This window comes from Parasteatoda tepidariorum, chromosome 2, assembly GCF_982258835.1.
Source record: "Parasteatoda tepidariorum strain Cologne lab strain chromosome 2, Ptep-v5.0, whole genome shotgun sequence".
In the NCBI taxonomy this organism is placed as follows: domain Eukaryota; kingdom Metazoa; phylum Arthropoda; class Arachnida; order Araneae; family Theridiidae; genus Parasteatoda; species Parasteatoda tepidariorum.
The window spans coordinates 80,615,144-80,638,775 of NC_141756.1; the positions used below are offsets into that span (position 1 = coordinate 80,615,144).

The 23,632-nt window shown below is 29.6% G+C and overlaps 1 protein-coding gene and 1 long non-coding RNA gene across 3 annotated transcripts in view; one reads left to right on the forward strand and one right to left on the reverse strand.

Annotated features, from left to right (window-relative positions):
• Epac (Exchange protein directly activated by cAMP) overlaps nt 1-23,632 on the reverse strand; it is a 265,367-nt gene that overhangs the window by 140,130 nt on the left and 101,605 nt on the right. The gene's annotated exons all lie outside the window — the stretch shown is intronic.
• On the forward strand, nt 14,604-17,579 carry LOC147815872 (uncharacterized). Its single transcript, XR_015431420.1, has 2 exons — nt 14,604-14,979; nt 16,845-17,579. It is a non-coding gene; the product is annotated as an uncharacterized LOC147815872 (long non-coding RNA).

Consider the following 23,632-nt stretch of genomic DNA (forward strand, 5'->3'; position numbering starts at 1 on the left):
AACTATATCGAAATCTAAGGAATGGCAGAAGAAGTCGTGACAGAAAATGTACCTGGTTGAATTGTCGGAAAAATGAGAAGGAAGTTGACTGGTTGTTAATAGAAATACGTAAAATTATTTTCCGAAAAGGAATCAAACTGATTTTAATATTTTTTATTTTGCCTTTTCTCTTGCAATTCGACATATTTCGGCAGTGTTTTTTGTGTTTCTTTTTCACTTAAATATTAATTTGCGAGCCCTAATGCGCATATTTTTTAAATTTAATTTATCCGGAAGTATATCAAAAGGGTGGTAACTACGAAACGATTTAACGATTTAATTATAATAGTTTTGAGAAAACAAAACCGTAATTAAAAAAGTGTATCGAAGATAGTTTTACTTAGAAATCACTATCATTCTTTCTTAAAAGAGAATTGGCGAAAAATGTGAAAATGAGCAAGAAAAGAAAATATTATAGGTGGTCTATTTTATTCTTTATTTCGAACAAATTTTAAATGATAATGACATCTTTGAAGTGAAATTAGTCACATAAACATTAGACAAACATGATGACGAGGTGCAGACATCTGCGATGGAAAATGTTGTCAAAATCATGCTTCTTTAATGTGTGGCAGATCATAAGATGTTCACCGACTAAATTCTAAACAGTTTTATATGGTATCAGGTTCATTTTTACGTAAGCCTTTGCAAGAAAGAAATAAATAATTTCAAAAGTATTTGTGCATAAATGAAGGTATAGATTCTATTCACTTGCGTAAGCTAAGTTAGAAATATTTAAAAATATTTAAAAAGCTTTTATCCTGAATATGTATTCTATTTTATAGAAATATATGAGAACTTTAATGTTGGCAAAGTATAAAACTATTCGTATAAAACTAAAGTAAGATTTAGAAAATTGTTATTTTTAAAAGAATAATTGCACCTTAATAGAGCATTAAAATTTCCCTTACTGTTCTAATTGTTCATAAACTAACATAGATCCACGTAAACTTTGATGAAGACGAGAAAGATTCATTTCCTTCGTTTACCAGATGCGCAATCCCACATAAAATTTGTAAATGATTTTGTTTAAGGGCACTGAAAAGGTATCCATGTACAACGTATCTGAATAAAATAAAAGCATTTTTATAATTTTGTTCTGTCATTGTTTATACCAGTGATTCTCAACCACTGTGCCGTGGCACTTTTGTGTTCCGCCAAATTCTTAAAATGTGCCGACAAATATTAGAAATGATACAATAAAAATTATAATGCTTTTTTTTTATTATGAGTAAAGTTTAAATTAAAGAAAAATTTATATATATATACATATATACTTTTTATAATTTTTCCACGCTTTAACCACGTGAACATCTTTGTCGGAGATTCTCTTGTCTCTGACAATAATAAAATAAGATGGAAGTGCTTAAATTATATATGACACACAATTTTAAAAAAATGTTATAAGAGCTAATCACTAAAGTAAGCTATGTCATTAATAAACAAATTAACAAAGGATAACTTACAAAAATTAAGCTAACAATTAATAATTAGCAAAAGAACTAGTTAACAAGAAATCACAAAAAAATAACAGTTAATGCAAAAAAAACTAACAGTTAATTACTATAGAAAGCAAGCTAACAGTTAATAACTAGCAAAAAATAAATAACTGTCACTAACTAATAAAAAATTGGTTGAAAGAAATAATTATTCCCTTAATAAATTTGCTTTTGTAGTACATATTATTTTATTTCATATTCAAAATTATTATCACAAACTATTTAACACAGTAAAAAATAGGTAATTAAACAACTTTTAATCTAATTTTTTTTCATTGTGTGCCGTCAAATTTTGAAATCGTTAAAAGTGTGCCGCAGCAAAAAAAAAAAAAGGTTGAGAATCACTGGTTTATACTAATAATGAAGCAGTATTTACAAGCGTCTTAAAATTATATCTTGTGATGTATCACACTTTTAAGATAATTTTATTGTAAATTTCAAAATTTAACGAAAACTTCCCAACATTTCGTAGATGTGATGATTCAAAAGGATATTTCAAACAATTTAAGAGTAATTAGAAGTACTGTGTGCAAAGGACCTCCCTGAATTACTTTTGATCTAATGAGGATCGGATCCCTACGTTCTAGAACTCAATGTTAATGCTTCGAGGAAGTTTCCTCAAAAATGCTAATCAATTATTACAGACAATATTTTAAGTCACGAAATCCTCAAATATACTAATTATATATTACAGACAATATTTTAAGTTACGAAATCCTGAAATATACTAATTATATATTACAGACAATATTTTAAGTTACGAAATCCTCAAATATGCTAATTAATTATTACAGACAATATTTTAAGTCACGAAATCCTCAAATATACTAATTATATATTACAGTCAATATTTTAAGTTACGAAATCCTCAAATATGCTAATTAATAATTACAGACAATATTTTAAGTTACGAAATCCTCGAATATACTAATTATATATTACAGACAATATTTTAAGTACGAAATCCTCGAATATGCTAATTAATTATTACAGACAATATTTTAAGTACGAAATCCTCGAATATGCTAATTAATTATAACAGACAATATTTTAAGTTACGAAATCCTCAAATATGCTAATTAATTATTACAGACAATATTTTAAGTTACGAAATCCTCAAATATGCTAATTAATTATTACAGACAATATTTTAAGTTACGAAATCCTCAAATATGCTAATTAATTATTACAGACAATATTTTAAGTCACGAAATCCTCAAATATGCTAATTAATTATTACAGACATTATTTTAAGTTACGAAATCCTCAAATATGCTAATTATATATTACAGACAATATTTTAAGTCACGAAATCCTCAAATATGCTAATTAATTATTACAGACAATATTTTAATTTACGAAATCCTCAAATATGCTAATTATATATTACAGACAATATTTTAAGTCACGAAATCCTCAAATATACTAATTATATATTACAGACAATATTTTAAGTCACGAAATCCTCAAATATACTAATTATATATTACAGACAATATTTTAAGTTATGAAATCCTCAAATATGCTAATTATATATTACAGACAATATTTTAAGTCACGAAATCCTCAAATATACTAATTATATATTACAGACAATATTTTAAGTTACGAAATCCTCAAATATGCTAATTATATATTACAGACAATATTTTAAGTCACGAAATCCTCAAATATGCTAATTAATTATTACAGACAATATTTTAATTAACGAAATCAGACACAAAAAAGCATTTTTTCTGAATAAACATAACTTTCTTTCGACGGATTTGAAAATATGGGGGGCTGGGTTAGCCGCAAACTGAGAAATATGGTCCCAATTGTTTGGTTAGAGGAGTGATTTAAAATTTGGACACTTTAATGTTATTTTTATTTTTCACGTATTTATTAAAAGTTCTTAGTATTGTTATTATTTGCACACTCATCGAGTATCTATAAACAGATATCGATACGAAATGTAAGGACTTCTAATATCATAACAAGCAAAGTACCAATAAATGATTATGTATTTCTAAATATTTTGAATCCATCACAGATTATGTCGTGCATTCTTTAAAATATTTAATTTTCCATAACAAAAAAAAAAAAAAAAAAAAAGAAAAATTCGTTCAATAAATTTCGCTGGCAAACTTGTTTAAATATTTCCTCCATTTAATTTTAACATGTAAACAATATCTTTACATATATTAATTATAAAAAGAAAAAGTAATATTAAGAGACAAATATTCATTTGAGTTCTTTTACTCCTGTTATAGCGGTAGTTAATAGTTTGTCGTTATCGTTAGGATTGATCTGCTGTAAGGATTTTGAATATTGCACCTCTAAAGTAATGTAATTCCCTGCAAATTTTTGTAAATGATGCAAAACGTGTAAATAATTACTTTGCTTTGGGATAATCATTCGCATGCACTTCTAGAGCTTTCTCGAAAGAAATGGTGAAAGAAAAATTAATACAATTGTTATTTTAACGTATTCAAATAAAGCAGTCAAATAAAAATAAATAAGATGGCAGTCAAGCTGGAATTTGTGAGAATAATCGTTCATTAACTACTTTTGCATAATATAGCTAAAAAACCAGAATTTTATCGAACCAACTAGACCCAGTTAGGAAAGATAATTAGTTCCTTGCAGATGGTCATATATAATAGCCGAGAGAGCTAATCTGTCTATCTCATGACCGACAGAACGGGGGTTCGAGTCTCTGCGTTGACACCACAATAATTCCTTCATTCCCTTCAACACATGGATCATTTCCAGTGTCCTGCACTCCACAATTTGAGACCCTGGCTCATTTATGCATAGATGGCTCAAGCAGAGAGCTCATTCATACTGTCTCTAATGTCCAGTTAAATTTCTTATTTTTTGTGGTTTTGAAAGAATACGAGTTGCAACTTGTTAAAAAACAGTACTGTTTCGTTATCGTATTTTTTAAATTAATTATTATTTTTTTAACCATACTATTTGTAAATAGTTTCAAAACCGTAAAGGTAAAAAATACTCTTTACCATAAACTTTACGGTTAATTGAATGGCCAGACTGCTGCTTTTTACTTTACCCTAATTTTAGAATGAAAATTCTAATAGTGTAAAGATCTTGTTAGAATACTACCTCGCTAACGTCACTTTTGCCCATTTTGAGCCTTGAAGTCAGATCGGGGATTTTTTTCACTAATTTGTTTGATCTTTGGTTTCCACTGCTCTGCACAAGAATTAGCTGGGAGTTAGTTACTTTTAAATACGATTGAAATGTCTCGCGGGAATAGGAAAATTAGGCGAACTCCATTTTTCTTTAAGTGGAACTAGTTTTCAAAAAAGGCGTTAAGTTTTCTTAACATTTCCTGGAAGAAAAAATTCAGGTAAAGGTACTGTACTGTATGATTGTGACATTTCTAGTAAAAAAAATAAATCCATTATTCTGATCTATCCATTATCTAATCCAAAATGCACGGTATTTAAACCATTCCTTTGGTAATGTTTCCCTTAATATGGTAACGGTTTACCGGAAATTCTGGTTGTCCAAATTATAGTTCTTTATACCATGGAGTTAGTAAAAAATACAAAACTGAAAAGTAAATTGTACCCAAGAAATGGTTTAAAAGGTAAGATAAAATTACCGAGTTTTAAAACATATTATAAAACCATATTTCATTGTTAATTTTATCAAAAATTAACAACTCCTTTGGTAATGTTTAATTATAGTCCCTCTTTGATGGGGTTTCACCTCCTTAATGCTCATTGTTTTTATTAAAAAATTAGCATAAGTTTTAATTACTTTTTCTGTTTAATATTCCATATTCTAGAAGTTTTGATCATAATTTTTACATCAGTGTTACAGCGCCAAATTTTTATTTTTTCAATTATAGTCTTTCTTTGATGGGTTTTCACCTCCTCTATGCTCATTGTTTTTATTAAAAAATAAGCATATGTCTTAGTTACTTTTTTTATTTAATATTCCATATTCTAGAAGTTTTGATCATAATTTTTATATCAGTGTTACAGCACCAAATTTTTATTATTTCAATTATAGCCTTTCTTTGGTGGGGTTTCACCTTATTTATGCTCATTGTTTTTGTAAAAAAATTTGCACATGTTTTATTTACTTTTTCAACTTAATTTAATTTTATTTTTTTAAGGAGATATTCGGAAATAGTTTTCGTAAATTTTCGAAAATTTCCTAATTAAGAAGAAAAAGAAACGTTTAAAATATTCTAAGAGAGTAAGAAATCCAAACAAAATTGCTTTTGAAATCCGATTACGTACCCTTTTAGAAAAAAAAAAGCATTTCTAACTTTGTCATTTTAACATGAGCTGGATAGAAACCTCAAATTCTCCTTCAAAGACTTGCAAGATAAAAAAAAAAATGTTGAATAAAACTTAATCAAGTATTAAATAAATTCTCTTTAGGAAATTTGAAACACGTCATCAAATGGCTGTTGAAAAACTATCTTTTCAACATATCTTTAAAAAAAAAGGTTTTAAAAAATGCCACAATAATGATTCGTCTGTAATTATTTTATCATAAACGTCATTCCAAAAGTAACGATTTAATTATACTTTTTAATTCTCTAATAGGATTGTTTTCTGTCCTTAAAATGAATCGATTAAGATAAGAAACAAAAGAACCAATTCTTTTCATTTAAGAGCTAAGAATGTGGTCACAAAAAAAAAAAGCATTTGTTTCTTTTTTTCTGCTTTTCTTCTGCTTTCTGCCAGCTGCTTTTTTCGATAAAAGGAAGCAGATAATTTCAAATATTTTTTTCTTATAATTATTTTAACGATTTAAATACTTAGCCGGGAAAAAGAAAGAGGACACAAAAAAAGTGATTTTCACCAAATGCAACAATTTACTCTGACATCTTCCTCTTTTAATTTACAACTGGAGAGCTGAGTAGATGAAAATTAAGAGTGACATTTTAAAGAAGAAATTTCTTATTTTTATCTCATTTAATAAAATATTCATTTCGTTTTCTTTTAAGTCCTTTAATTCTGAAGATCTCAGTGAATGAAGCATCAAAAAGTTAGTCTCTAAGTGTTTTTGGAGGGAAAGAATGATCCAAGTGCACTTGACGCAAGCAACCCAAGAGAACCTCTTACTTGGAAATAAGGGTACACCTTCTCTTATATAAGTAAACTGTTTACTTATAGGAGGGGACAAAGGGTGGTAACTCAAAAACGAGCGTAGCTCAAATGAGTGTTCGGATTCTAAGATTAAATTGCAGAATAAAAAAAAATTACAGAGTAAAAAAAAAAGGCAAAATATCGTTTTTTGAACAACGTTTTTTCCTCTCCAACGGGCAAATATTTTTAACTTTGAAATATTAAAAGGGTTCATCAGTCTTTGAAATGAGTGAGTACTATTAAAATGGTGGGTGCCAAATCATTAACATTACATTTTGGGCCGGGATATCCTGGTTGATAGGGCACTGGGCCCATGTCCAAGAGTACGTGGGTTCGATCCCAGCCGGCCGAAGACTCCCCGTGTAGTAAATGGTGATTGATGCACGTAAAATCTGTCGAGTCGCTAAGTCCTCCATGCTCCCATACAAATCAATACCTCTGGAAGTACTGATCCAGCAGTTTCCTTGTCTTCTGGATTGGTTCAAAGTTACAAGGCTACTGAGTTGAACATTAGTAGTCGTAAGCCCAAAAACTTGGGTCTGCTGTTCAACGACAGTTATAAAATATAAAATAAAACATTACATTTTGCATGTCTATCAGAAGTAATCAAAATTTTTCCTTAACAGCCGGCTTAGGTGAGTTGCCATGGTAGGAAAGTATTTTTCACAAGTTTGATATCCGGATGTAAATAGTTGATTTATTCTCTTCCTGTTTGCAGAGACCACGGTGCAGTTTCAAAATGAACACCGTTTGAAACAGATCAGAGTTTCATTGCCATCGGGCTAACAGTGAAAGATTTTCATTGCTTTCATATATATTTTACACAAGCATTGGTTAGTTTCACGTAAAATGTTCTCCACGATGAAAGTTTGTCCAAATTCTCACCGCAATCGACTTTCATTTTTCATTTTCTTGCTCTTTTATGATTCGGGGATAAGAAGTTGAACATGAAAAAGCTGCATATTAAAGCTGCATATTAAAGCTGCATATTAAAGCTGCATGAAAAGCTGCACTGCGTACATTGGTTATGAATGATTTCAGATCGATGGGAGATCCACATTCGCGATTTATAACGGAACAGACAGAAATTGAATGAGCTTAAACTTTTGAGCTTTCATCTGACTTAATAGAGACCATATTTTTATAATGCGGTTTCTTTCTTCCTTATATTTCGGGAATATAAATAAGTCAAAACAAAAATGTTTTTGACATTTTTTGTTGCCAACAGTTTTTGCAGAGAAAGTAAATTTTCGTCATCTAATTTCGTAAGCGCCATTAAATTAAAATATAACTGATAATTAAGATTGAGTATCAGTTCCAGAAAATTATTTAAGGATATTTTTTGAGGTGGAGGGGTCTCTAGAAAACGCTTCTTTTCATTAAAGTTTTTTTTTCCATTTTTTTTCCATTATTAAGTATAATCGAAAAAATCTGAATCTCTAGCATTGCAACCTTTTACACAATTTCAATGTATGCAATTTTAATTGCGAAAATCCAAAATTTGAGAGAAATATCTGTTGAATCAACTTCAGCAAATAAGTAAATAAATAGATAGATAAATATATCTGATAAATAAAATCTTTGAGATGGCGAGAAAAAATAGCGAATTTAACATTGAGGGGTAAAAAATCGCACCCGCTGTCCTTACGAAACTATTGAGACCACATCTTTAAGTTTGGGGTTCCCCCATTTTGAATCAAATTTTGACGAATAAAAGGTATGTTTATTCAGTTAAAATACGCTTTGTGTCTAATTTTCTAACTTGAAATATCACCTACAATAATTAATTAGCATAATTAAGATAAGGCTTTCAAACCATTAAGATCGCAACCTAGTACGTTAGAATCTGATCATTAGATCAGAAGTAGTTAAGATTTTTCTTCTTTTTAATTTTATTTATAGCACTGAATCCATCGTTTAATCAGTTTGCTTTTCTTACCGGGTTCACCAGCTAATATTAAAATTGAAAAGGTACACAAATGCAGACATTGTTTAAAATGAATAATATCGAATCAATAGAAACCTTTTTTCGAAATCAAAAAACAAAACAATAAAACATTCTCGCTTCCTTTTTCTTATTATTGTTCATGATATAGCAATCTTCTTTTTTCGTTTATTTTAAAAATCAATGCAAAATCTCATATCCCTCTATCTTTTCAATTTCTTAGAAAGGAAAAAAAAAATGATAAAATGATGCCTTATCCAAATGTAATAGAAAAAAGAGAGAGATAAAAACAATCATTTTTGTTCGTTAAATCTATCACCGCTCTCATATACCGTCATTTCTTAAGACATTTTTTGTGGGAGGGCTATCAAGAATGCAACAAAACGAAGTGGGAAAAAAAAAGAAAATAATCTCCGGCTATACATCACTCCAGAGGCGCATTAAAATTTTCCCGCTTTTTTCCCTTTTGTTCCATCTGTTACCGTTTTTCTACTCCATTTTAGGTAATGTGTGCAGATGCTCAATTTCAGGCTTTTGTCAGGCACTTTTTTCACAGAAATATATATATAGCCCTCTTTCTACCATTAGGAGAACAAAATGATAATGCTTTTCAGTAGGGATTTTGAGTACTCGTCGTGTGGTTAAATGAAGTGCGAGAGAGGGATTTTTTTCCCCTACGTAAGGAGTTAGATTCAAAAGAATTTGCATTTGGGTTTAGAATCTAAACGAGAAATAAGTGAAGCAGCAGCATTTTAAAAATTTATTCGTGCTTTCAAATTTTACTTGAAAGTCGCCATAGTACTAAGCACCTCATTTAAAAACCATTAATCTTAAGAAAAGTATACCTTCCATTCTATTCGAAGTTTTAAAGGAAACAAAGATCATTAAAGACGATGGATCTATATATTTATAAATAAAATTTTAGTATAGCTTTTAAAATTTTAATATTGTAATGACGTTTTTAAAAACCACATTTTTAAATGGACAGAAAAACAAGAAAACATTTTTATTTTTGCCACACCTAAAATAAATATTGTGAGGAAAATTAGGTATTCGCTACTGAAGAAAAATATACTGGGTGATTCATAATTCCCTCCTTGGTTTCGAAGCGTTATAGTAAAAAAACGAAGACGAATATGGCAAAAAAAAGAACATATGAAATTATTCCGAAAGTATTCAAGTTTTAATTTAAGCAGTTGCCGGTAGATGGCAGTAACATGTACCACTGGAGCCAGTTGTAGTAAAGAAAAATGGCGTTTACAGGCGGAGGGAATTATGAATAACCCTGTATTTTATACACAGACGTATGACATCTTGGATGCTTGGCGCATGCTCACGGTTTAAAGTGTCAACGAATTTTCCACCAGATCAGTTCGTGATATTGGTTGAGAATTTAATAATATGACGAACTGATCTAGGAAAAATTCCGTTTACACCAGTGAGCATGCGCAAAGCATCTCATACACTGACTTCGTCACTTGCAGGTATACAATTGTAAGTAGTGATTGAAATAGTTATTACGAAAGTGATGTGCCTCACGTTTTTCAATTTGCACGTGACAAAATTTCATTTTTTTCTTTTTAATCCATTTGAAAAACGTGGTTTTTAAAACTTTTTTTGCTTCATTATTTACTTCATTTTAGTGTTGTTCTGTTTCGGGATTTGGCAATCCTCAATACAAATTGATACACGATACAATTTTTTAATCTATCTAATGTTTACGATGCACCGGCTAATTGCAATAAAGCTTTAATAAGTATATTTGCAATAAACCTTCACTATTTTTGTCTTGCTGTAAACTGCTGGAAATAACTCGGGATAATTAAGTAACTATATATTTTCTAATTTACCTAAAGGCATGTGAGCTCGCTGCATTCCCAAAAGTGTATTCTTTCCTTGGGTATTTATTTCCTTCATTATTTACTTCGTACTGTTGTTCTGTCACAGAGTTTCTGCATTTTCCAATGCGTGATGCAAAATTATGCGCAACACAATTTTCCAATCCATCCGATGTTTACCATCGATGATCATGCATCGGCTAATTGCAAAAAAGCTAATAAGAGTATTTAGCAATAAACCTTATGCAAAAGACACTATCTTATAACCGGACAGCAGGAACAAAATGAAATTTGTGGAAGATCCTTGATTATTTTGAACTTTATTTAAAAAGAAAAGAAACTCGCTATTGCTCGAAACTTATTACGTTTTTAAGATATTCAAGTAAGACTTTTTTTCATTAGTTGCCAAATACGATTCAATACAAAATTATGAGGAAAAAAAATTAATATTTTTTTTGCTCATGCGCAGTAGAGAACAACTACTTTAAAAACTCATATCTTTTGTAGTTTTCAGCGATCTATTTCAAATTTCAAAACAAAGTTTTTATACTTAGTTTCAAATAACTCCAAAAATTTTGTTTAATTTTACTAAATATTTTTAAAGTTATAGCAAAAAAAAAAAAAAAAAAAAAAAAAAAAATTAAGACGGAAGAATTAGTTTTTTTTATAAAAACTGTCCATAAATCTATAAATATTTTAGCTAGAATTGCGAACTTTTATGCAGCTGTTGTAAATAACAATTAAAGTAATCTATACTAGTTACAAACTTATTGTTTGATTTTCTGACATAGGGCGCTTAAAAATACTAGTTTTCTTTTGTAATTTTTTGTCGGCCCCTCAAACATGAACCAACAAGAACATGAACCTCGCATGAATCAAACAACTCTAAAGTTACAAAATAATCCTCTGAGTATTTCTTGAGAAATTTAAAAAAAAAATGTCAAAAAGTGAAAGTGTCTCTTCCATTATTGTAGGGTAGAGTATATACATAGATATAAGTTCTATTTTCGTTTCAATTTTTTTGAGTGCTCCTCACACTACTGTATTGATATATTTTGCTTTGGCTATATTGATCCAATATTAGAAAGCACTCTTTTTTGCGGATATAATCGCGTGAGCTGATGAAAAGATCATATCTTTTCTTATTGAACTACGTCTTTTTAATAAGTTTTTTTTAAATAAATAAAAACAATTTTCAATATTTTTAGAATATTTTATTTTAATAATTATTCTATTTCCCACTTCATTAATCTTTATTATTTTCCACGTCTCTCCCTCTCTCTCTCTCTCTCTCTCTCTCTCTCTCTCTCTCTCTCTATATATATATATATATATATATATATATATATATATATATATATATATATATACCTCGAGGAAGATCAAATTATCAACAATTAATGTCCGAAAGCAAAAATTATAAGCTCTAGAATTTATTCTACGCATTATTGAATATCGATTAGTGCGCCTTCTGAAACGTGCCATCAGTCTTTGTTACTTCCAATATTCCTTAATTTAATGATTTTTCTCATTTCTTAAAGGCTTTAAATGGCATTTGTTTTAAGAACCGTTAACTTCGATGGCGACATATGGCGAAAAAGCGATAGATTTCTTCCGGAAGGGATCTTTTAAGTTTGACGGGGTAACAATGTTTCAATTTATCACAAATTAATATTAGATCGCTTCTGCTTAAATGCTTTAGTTCTATTTCGGAAGTTGTTAACTGTGTTCGAAATGTGCCTAATTTTTAATCGCCACTTTTGTAAAAACATGATTGCAAAATTAATCAATGTTTTCTGAAATTTTTATTAGAAATATTTTTTTTCTTAAAAATTCAAATTAACATTCGTTTCTATGTATATTTGAGTTATTATTGAATCTTTTCCACGACACAGAGCTTCAGGAGCCCACTCTAAATTTCGTCAACTTTTGATAAGTTTATCGTTTAACGGTTGTTAATCGTTTAACAGTTATTAATCGTTTAACTGTTGATTTTTCGATTGAGACAATTCAGAATTTTCACGTGACGTCATTATTCCTTATTTAATAATAATTGCTTAATCAAAAGTTTTATTATTTCTTTCAGAAAATTAAACTGCAATAAAAAAGTTAAAATTTTATAGAATAATAAATTACAATTCATGATTTTTACAGATTTAATGAAAATTTCTATTGAGTGTGGTTTGATAGTTCTACTTTAAATTTAGCAATTAAATCCTCATTTTCTAAATGTATAATTTACATGAACTTTTATTTTGATGAAAAGTGACAAAAATTGTTGTCGGTGCTGCGTTGGAAAATAGTTTGTATTAAAATCAAAAATTTGCTTTCTAAACATTTGAAATCTACACAAAATCGCTCATTTATAACGAAAAAATAGAGAAAGAAAGTCTCTACTTTACTTTTACGATGAAAACCGATTAAACTTTTCAGTTTGTTTTCGAACAGTATCGTCAAAACAGTTAAAGCTGGCTCCAAAAGCTCGGTGTCTGGGAACTGATCCAGTGTGGATGCAATACAACTATATAATTATAATGTTCTAACATAAAAATTTACTGTTTCTAATGTTAACAGATTGTTTATGAACTCCACGAACTAACTTGAAGTTAAGGAAGAATTACCGACTGGCTGCTCATATGCAGTTTATTTGCTAATTTATTTATCAGAATTTCATTATTTTATATTTTGCAGTTAATATAGTCGAAAATTGCATTTAAATCTTCCCAGAATAGCTCTGCAAAATACAGCCAGATAATTAAATTAAGCGATTTCGACATTCAATTATTGCCCCTTTTTGCTTTTTTTTATGTGTCTCCTAAGCTAATTTTTTGAATTAAAAATATTTCCAACCAATTATAATTCTTACTTTTCAGAAGAGAATTGCATGTATGTACCCTACAAAAAATGACCAATAGAAACCAATAAAAACATTCATTGATATCAATAGAATTCTATTGGTCTGTACTTGTTTCTATTGATATTTCAACTGATGTCAACTGATATCAGTAGTGTATTGGCATCAATAGATGTTGAACAGTAGGGTATTCTATTGGTCTGTACTTGTTCCTATTGACATTTCAACTGATATCAGTAGTGTGCTGGTATCAATAGATATTGATCAATAGAATTCTACTGGTCTGTACTTGTTCCCATTGACATTTCAACTGATATCAGCAGTGTATTGGTATCAATGGATATTGATCAGTAGGTATTCTATTGGTATATACTTGTCTGTATTTCACACTTCAACTGATGACTACTGACATCAATAGGGTACTTGTATCAATAGATGTTGATCAGTTAGGTATTCTACTTGTTTTATCAATGTATGAACTGATATCTACAGATTTTTATTGACACCAGTAAAACTTAGCAATTATTGATCAATAGGTATTTTATTAGTCTATATTTGTTTTCATGAATACATCAACAGGTGCCTATAGAATTGCTTTACATACGTTTGCTTACAATACATATTTTTCCGGAAATCTAACAGGTTACGACCTTTTAAAATTAGATTACTTTGTTAATAATTCTTCATTATTTCATTTTTTTTTCTTGATTATGTACTGATTTCCGGTCATTAATTTCTTAGATTTTTATAAGGATTCTTAACATGTATATTAAGGGTAGTGAGAACGTACACTTTCTATGTGCACTAATTAAAGAATACATATTTAAAATTATTAAAATCATTTTATTATTTTGGAAGAAAGGAAGTTTTTGAGTAAAACTTTTACAGATCTTAATAACTTTAAAATCTGCTTAAAGTCATTCAAATGAAAGTAATTTTATAATAAAAGTAATTTATTAATAAAACTTTTTTTTATTAGTTTATCATTTATTTACTTATTTATTTTGTAATTTGCAAAATTTATTTTAATCAAAGTCATGATGACAAAAAAAATATTATTAATTATAATCCCACTTTAAATTTTATTATAAGTTGTTTTTAATTTTTATTGATTTATTATTATTATTGAATTTATACTAAACTAGAACTATTCGCAAAATAAATTAATTATTTTAGGTTTCAAACAACTTCGTAGCAAAAGAAATACATTTACATAAATTAAAAATTCATATAAAATCTCAAACTTTTTACCTTCAAACATTAACCTCGCCATCATAAATTTATAAATTTCAGTCCCTTTTTGAAATTTGTTTTAAATAAATTTGGATCATAAAACAAAATAAACTTTTTTGAATGAAATAAGTAAATTTGTTTTGTAGAAACATAGTTAATTCAATCCAATTGAATCTATAAAAGCAAAAAGGAGTTATTAATTCAGAAACGAAAGGGGAGCATGCAAAATACAAGAATTGACTTTTAGTCGTTCGTTAAATGTGTTTTAATCGTTCGTTAAATCATATCAAGCTGCCTACACTCCCAATTTTGAGAATGCTCCTTTTAAACTTTTTCCCCAGTTCATTCCGTTTCTCAGTCTGAAGTTCCAGCCAATCACATTACTCCGACTTACGTTCAATGTTTACAATTGAGCGTCATGGAAAGAATGACGCATATTATGGAGAGAAATATTTTAGTAAGTGTAATTTTTTCTTTATTTCTTATTTTTATTTGCATCTTTGTTAGTTACAGAAATATTAAAACGTATGCTTGAGTTTTATTGATATTTTAAGTTATCTATACATGTATATTATTCTTGAATTATTACTGCATGTGCATGCATATCTAGGGTTACGATATGGATGGGTGATTGTGTAAAGCTAAGGATGGTGGCGCTAGTGGTAAAATTGCTCTTTCAAGACTTCCGGGTTACTGCTTCCGATATATTTTTACGCAGCAGATTGAAAAAACGCGCCATCATATTATTGCATCATATCTTTTGCAGTATTTCACATATACCGAGTTCTTTCTTTCAGCCTTTAAACTTCAGCATTATCATATTAATATTATAATCATTAGAATATTTTCTAATTAGGCTAACTTAAAAAGATATTTTTAAAGATATTTTTGGCAACATTTTATTCAAATGTAGCCAAATAAGAGATAAAATACAAAACATGGCAAACCTTAAGAATTATTCACAATGAGATATTAACTTTCCAAAATTTTTTTTGGCCTTACGACCTCTGAGAATCAATGCATTTCTGAAAGCACTTATGAATGGTACAATTATGTTTAGATTTAAACCCAAATTACAATAACAAAATTGCATAGAATATTAGGCTTGTTCAAACATCGCCTCGTAGTCATAACATAAGCGGAGGGATACACCGGAAATTTTCTAAATTTCTTCCGGTTTAAGGACGCTTGTTATTGTTTACATTAGACCACCCATCCATACTCGTATACAGATTCCATGAAAAGAAAGTATTTTTAATGTTTTTTTTTTCTGGGTTTCTTAATCAGACTTAAATAGAAACACTTTGTTCACATGTTATTTACATAAATTCCCATTAATATCACCGTTAGTATCAAATTAATTATTTATTTAGTTGTGTATAATATTTTTAAACTTTGCATTATATTTTAAGTGTTAATCACAAATTCTTTTGTTATTTTAATGCTTTTCCTGAACTGTAGCCAAAAAATATGTAGCAAAGCTTGATAACAATATTTACAAAAAATATATATAGATTGTAAGGTAAAGATATGTGTAAAAACTTTATATACAGTGAAATTTTTTTTTTCTTTTTGCTCTCTGAAAGGCAATTTAATGTTTAGGTAATCTAAATTTATATTATTAGTATAATTTATTAATTACATTAAATTTATGTTATTAGTATAACTACTAAATGATATTTTTTTGCTACTCTGTCTTGACTGTGTTCAAGTAAATGCAAAAAAACATTTTCAATTATTAAATATTTTTATAAACAATAATTATTTTTATAAGTAGTTATTTTTATAAATAAATACTTTTCTATTTGCATTTAAATTTTCTTTGTTTACTTCATTTTTGTTATGGGTTAAAAACAATCCTTACACTTTCTTATGTATTTAATCTTAGCTGGATGTAACTTTTTTTTTCTTTTCTTTAACATGTTGAATGCCATGCTAATTTTACACGGCTTGCCCGTCTGGCCAAAATGATTTTTTTCAGTATGTATTGCATTAATTTCTTCCAACCATCTTAGTAATGATAATAATATAAAAAAAATTAGGAGCATTAAAAATTTATTCTAATAATCTAGGCTTCGCCGTTCATCGGTGACCCCTGTGGCGCTACAAACAAACTCAGTGCCAGTCACTGGTGACCCCTATGGCATTCAACGTGTTAAATTAGTTCAATAATATTAAATTATCAATAATATTAAATTTAAAAATTATTATGGCTAAACCTATTCCTAATGTAATAAAATGTGTACATTGTGATGAAAACTTTCAACAACTTGTTCAAATAAAATACTTTTACATTGATAAGTTCTGTTTAAAATTTTCTAGCCGAACTGAATGCATGACAAGACTCTTATTTGGGTTACATGGAGAAGAAAACCACGCAAACATGTCACGGATAGTCTGGCGTCATGATCCGTCTACCACAAAGGATATTTTACGTCAGCACTGTGGTCAGTGCAAACTTTCTATTCCTTGAGCCATTGCGACATTTCTGGAAATAATGAAGCTGATCACTTCACAAATACTGCTGTTAATTCCCTCCACTTGTTTTTACTCTCCCCTACAGCCAAATCTTCTCCACCATTGTAAGAATGATAGACTAAAATATAAAGAATCTGCCTGATGTGGATGCTGCAGGAAAGATTTGGTTAGGCCTCCTCTGCAATGCTTTGCCAATGTACCTCCTCCAGCAAGTTTTTTAACTGTGTTAAGTAGTGAAAATTGAAAAAGAGTGTGATTCGGTTTTTTCGAAACTTGAAATATGTTTTAATTTAAAAGTTCTGTGCGAAACATGTGAACTTTTTTTATAAATACCTACATTACACAAGTCTTACCAGCTCTTCCTTGAGCCATTAAAATGAACTTAAAGTCGTTTCACTCTGTATAGCAAATTTATCTGTAGATTATTACCTTTTACTATGATGTTTTATTATTTTCTCATAATAATGCTAATTTTATTTAACTTTAAACTATAATTTTGTAAATTTGGTTTAGGTTATTCTTACTGGTTAATTTCCCATTGTATTAAGTATGATTTTCCATTATAATTTTACTGCTGTTGTTGTGTTTTCTTTGTTTACTTGCTCTTTTTAATTACTGACCTTTAATTATGATATTACTATCTATATATACATAACCCATGCTAAGGATTTAAAATTTTTAGCCAGTTTTTAAAATTCTAAGCCAAAGGCAAATCGTAACAATTTTTTATGATTGATTTTTTCAGTAGGAAAATGCATATTTATTATAAATTGAATTATTTTATAAAAATGCAACTAAAAATTAAGAATCATTTTGCAGTTGGGGAGGAGTAAATGAACAATGAATGGATAAACTTTTCTTTTTGTTCGAAAACAGCATTCGCCAATACTTTCCCCAAAATAACATTTCTGTCTTGCCAAATTTCAAGTTTAATATATATGGTAAGATGACAAATGCTTAGCACAAGCTTTGCATAGATAAAAATCAAATAAATGGTATATCATTTGTGTGTATAAGGATTTAAAGCTTATGGTATACTTTAAGATTGTTCTGTCGTTTTTTTTCTTTCTTAAATATTGAAACTTTTTACTCTTAAAATGCTATGTCAAACACAATGAGGGGGGGGGGGTCTTGAAATGACAATAAATTGACTATATTTTAGTCAGGTTTTTGGCTATCAATAAAGTAACATCCAACTAATCCCCATTCCATTTTCATAAAATCTGAAGAATCCATTTGTACTTTTATAATGTTGCTCCAAAACATTATTTTGTGTAGTATTGTAGATTCCAATATTATTCACAATAATTTTCTAACATTTTAATTTATTGTTTAAAAAAAATTTAATTAACTATAAAGAAGCTTAAAAAAAGTTGATTTGTTTTTATAAACATAATGCTATAGCTTTTGATAAAGTGTTAATTGATGTCAGTGTTTTATTTCTCGGTATAAATCAGGTGACTTAACTTATTTATCCGATTGTGTATCAATGTTTTATTTTCCATTCAGAGCTGTTCGTGTATCAAACTGTAGTAACACACTATGCTTGTTTTAAGAATAAACCGGTTTTTAAAACACTATTCCAGTATGCTGAGCACAGTACACTAGTACCAGTATATGCTGGCTCTAGCATGATACTAGATAATGAAACTACAATTTAGGTATTATACCGGAGCCAGTATCCTGCTAACTTGTGAAACACCAGCTTCGGTATGATACCGGCGGATGAAACGCTGGGTCTGGTATAATTCCCGATCTAGTATCATACCAGAACCGGTATTTCATACGCCGGCATGAATTTTTTTTATACCAGGAATTTTTTCCAATAAGGTACCCTCTTGAACTCACATTTTAAGTTTCTTTTTATAGTTATATTAAACAATAAAATATAATTTAGTAATAAATTATATTTAAAATTAAATTGGAAATATGAAAAGGAAATTAAAGTTAACTTTAAAACTAGCATAGTGTAGGTATAAAGAAGTATGTTTTTTTAGAATATAATTCTTTTATCCTTCCACATAAGCAGTGTTTAACTTTAAATATTCAAAACATTTTTAGATGCTTTAGATAAGTATTTTTTTATACTGTCCTGTAATATTTTATTAATTTATATTAAATTTTCCGCTGGCTGCAGCTAGTAGAAAATTTACTATGGTGCATACAAAGCAGGTGACCAATTCAGCTAAATCTTGCATATTAAAAAAGATAAACAATGATGCATTTTCCTGTTTAAACCTATCTAATATGCTTACATTAATATTGTTTTCCCTAACTTAGACCAGTCTATGTTTCTGATGGGACCATGATGTCTCATTTCCTTGTACAGACCAGTAAATTCGACTGATATCAGTGTTCCAATTCCCCGTAGAGACCAGTTCATTCTACTGATATCAATGTTCCATTTCCCCGTAGAGACCAGTCCATTCTACTGATATCAGTGTTCCATTTCCCCGTAGAGACCAGTACACTCTACTGATATCAATGTTCCATTTCCCCGTACAGACCAGTACACTCTACTGATATCAATGTTCCATTTCCCCGTACAGACCAGTACACTCTACTGATATCAATGTTCCATTTCCCCGTACAGACCAGTACACTCTACTGATATCAGTCCATTCTACTGATATAGACCAATACATTGTATTGACCTACTCTACTGATATCAATATATCATGACCAGTCCATTGTACTGATCTACTCTATTGATATCAGTGTTCCATTTCCCCGTACAGATCAATACATTTTTTTTATTGATTTCTATTGGTCATTTTTTGCAAAAAGCTGTAAATAATTATATATTTATAATTATTTATTTATAATTGATTACTACACAATGTAAAATTAAATTTTTTTTCCTTTAAACACTTTATAATTTTAAACATAACATTTAAATGCAACATAACTAATAAAAAAGGAAATTTTATTAAAGTTTGTTAAATTTCGTTGGTGATATAAAATTTATAAGATTCAGTTTTTAAATATTTTGTCTAAAAAATTAAATAACTTCGATCGAAATTTAAATTTTAACATTTGTTATATTTGTTTTTTGCATTGATTACTATAAATTCAGTTATTCAGTAAGTATTTCATGAATTTGTAAACTTTTAGAATTTTTTCCAAATTTTCGACCTAAAAAATTTATATAAGTTCGATCCTAAATTCAAAAATGCAAAATATTTTCGCCAACAAGTAATCTTTTGATTGATCTTTTGGAGGTGAAATATGTGATGTTCCTTACACTGTGATCTCCAGTTTTCTTTGTAATGCACCCAAGTTTCCTTCTAAAAAAATACACTATGATCTCATAGGTTTCATGATTTTGATTTCAATTCTAGGCTGGAAATCTCACTACAAAAATTGTGAAGAATGTGGGACTAGCAATATTCTTCTATATTGTTGCCATCTCTTTGGAATATTCAGAAATTTAAAAATAATCACTGGTTATGAGAGGCGTGTAAGTAGCGACGAATTGAATTTCAATTGTTCTCTTCGTCGCATGGCATGTGACGCTTACCATACGGACACGAAAACGTCGAACGTATGAAATGCGACGCGGACAAAGAAGGGGTTAAAATTATAATTAAACTTATTTATACTACGTAACTTCATTAAACTACATTGTAGACTGATAAAATTTATTTGAAACTTTATGAAATCTCAGATTGTGAAGGGAAAATATTTAATATTTAATTCTTGTTACCCTGTATTGTCACTATATTGTATTTCATTATAATAAACTAAAAATAAATGTACTTTATGATATGTTTGTAAAGTGATTTTAAAATTATTAAAATTATTGATTTGATTAAAAAAATTGAAAAATGGTTTTGATAAAAAATGGAATTCGCTTTAGAAAATTTTTATAAGAAGTTAAACCGCGATTATTATGAAGAAACGAAAAACAAAAAAATGTAAATTTAGAAAATAGCGACGTGATCCGTAAACACCGACATTTATTTCTATTTTCCGAATTCTTATCAAAAATTTTATTAATTATCGAAAAATTACAGAATTTTATGGACATTAGCTGTTAATAATTGATATTTAATCGTAGAAGAAGTAAAAACATTATTTTAATCTTTCAAATTACTAGCGAGCATAGAACTGAAATCACGAAAAACTTTTTTGATTACCCGATGAAATTTGGTGGAATTTAAAAAAAACGCTTTTCAACTGATTTTCGTTTTACCCGTGTGCAAACCTTTTTTTGTAAAAATGTTTTCCATATTGTATAACAATCCTAAAAATCAATGTTAAGGGTTATCATTACGGATCACCTACTATATGTCATGTTTTGACTAAAAAAAATCAGAAAAAATAGCACTTTTTCTTCATTTAAGTAATACTCAAGTACCTACACAAATGTTAATAACTGTAAATAGATTGTTTGACAATTGCTAAGAGACAACTGATTTAAGCAAAGCAGCGTTCATGGCAGCCCATCAATGACCATAAAATCGAGCGCATAGGATGTAGTAGAACAGAACCCGTTATCTGTATAAAAGACAGTGTATACAGGCTCATTCATTTGAAAATTCAAGCTGTAAAGTGTTTAACCAATACAACGCCGTAGGTTGTTGAATTTATTTCTGTGAAATTCAATCTGGTGTTGCAATAATTAAGTGCAAACTATCTGCAAGACATTATTTGAGTGTTTACGATTGTGGACGAGCTGTCTGACGACTCGAAGCAGGTAAAAGTGTCCTCAGTGTGCCCACAGTAATGGGAGAGTCAAAAAGTGTCATTTCGAAATTAAAAAAGCCGCTGTAGGGGGAAATGCTATGCGAAAGCATGCCGGTGGTCGTAGCAGAAGCATCACACCTCAAGAGAATCTGTATGTATTCCTAGTGACGGAAAGGAACAGAAACTCTACTTCTAGGAAGATAGCTACAAACTATGCAACCACTACCGATACACAGGTTTCTACCAGAACCGTCTAACGGCGATTAAATCAAGTTTATTTGTATGCACAGAAGCCTGTTTGATGCATCTTGTTTCAACCACACCGTCGTCGAGAAGGATTACACAGGTGTAAGGAACGTATTCATTGGAGTCCCCAACAGTGATGCAGAGTGGTGTTCAACGAAAAATCCCGTTTCCCTGTGACAAGTAATTCTGGCCACAAGTTGGCGTGAGGAGAAAGAGAAACACATTACGAACAACAGTATGTTCATAAACGTGATTCTGTATGGTCTATATGAGTGCTGGTGCGGACTGGCAGCATGCAGAATGGCAGAACACCACTACACATTTTTGGGTGAGGTAGTGCTACATCCTAGTGGTATTGCTGAGAGATTATTCTGGATCATGTTCGTCTTTTTGGGGTATGGTAGGTCTAGACCAGGGATGGGAGAACTTTTTTGGTCGAGGGCCAAAAATCGAGAGAAAAAATTTTTGGTGCGCCAAGTAAAAACTTCAAAATTTAAAAGAAAAAAAAGTAATATACAAATTTTAATTTAAATACTTAGTGAGATGAATGAAATAAATCTAAACTCTAAGGTTCATAGGGGAAAACTCTTGTTCACATATATAAGATTGAGTAAACATAGCACTGATTTTCTGGACATGAAGTATTAAATTTTGGAAACTAGCTTTTGGTAATGATTTGTAAAACTCAAACTTCGGCATATTTAGAAACAACTACTTCAGATGATTGTTAGATTGTCCGCTCGTTAGAGATTAAAATGCGTAGTCTGCCACATGTGATGTATAATTCATCTATATTAGATTCCATAAGTCTGCACCTCAAGAAAGACAAACGCTAGTTGGAGCTAAACTACGGCTATTCTATAACGAACTTCTGTTTTCAACATTTTACCAATTGAAGTTGTTTGTGCTAACTATTTCCATCAGTTTATGCTTTGTATAACAAAAATAGAGAAATTAAAAAGGTCATCAAAAAAAGTCGTTTAAAAAAGAAAGAACAGAAATAGCTTTAAACAAAGTCGACAAGAAAATGGACGTATATTGCCACGGATTATTTGCCACGGATCGGCAACTTAAAATTCCATCCGCGGGCCGGATAAAACCTTCCGTCAGGCCACAGTTGGCGCGCGGGCCGTAGTTTGCCCATCCCTGGCCTAGACATTCTGTTTATGGATAACAACGCGCGGCCAAGTAAGAGAGCAAAGCTATCGGACACACCAGAAAGTGAAGATATTGTTCGTATTCAATGGCCTGCGTACTACTTGGACCTGACTCCTACAGAGTCTGTCTGGGATGCCCTTGATAGGTGTGTTACAAAAAACATGCCCTCCCCGAACTGTACGAGTAAAAGACCCGATAACTGTCTTGAGAGAGGATCGGGACAATATCCTCCATGGATACTCCGATAGTTTAGTGGATAGTGTAAATAACAGATGTAGTATAAGTAACAGATGCTTTGGACAGCATAAAAAACAGATGGACAGCGTAATTAATAGATATCAGAAGTAATTATACATCTTACTGAGGATTCTTATACTTGTTTCATTCTGGCAAGAAGACCCATTTTTCATGGCTGTTTGAAAATCATCCAATGAATATCTTTTAAATTTTTAATTTTATTATTTTTCGATATGTTGATATTTGAACTATTTAGCATAATAATAAATGCACATTATCTCTACTAAATATGTTCTTAGTTT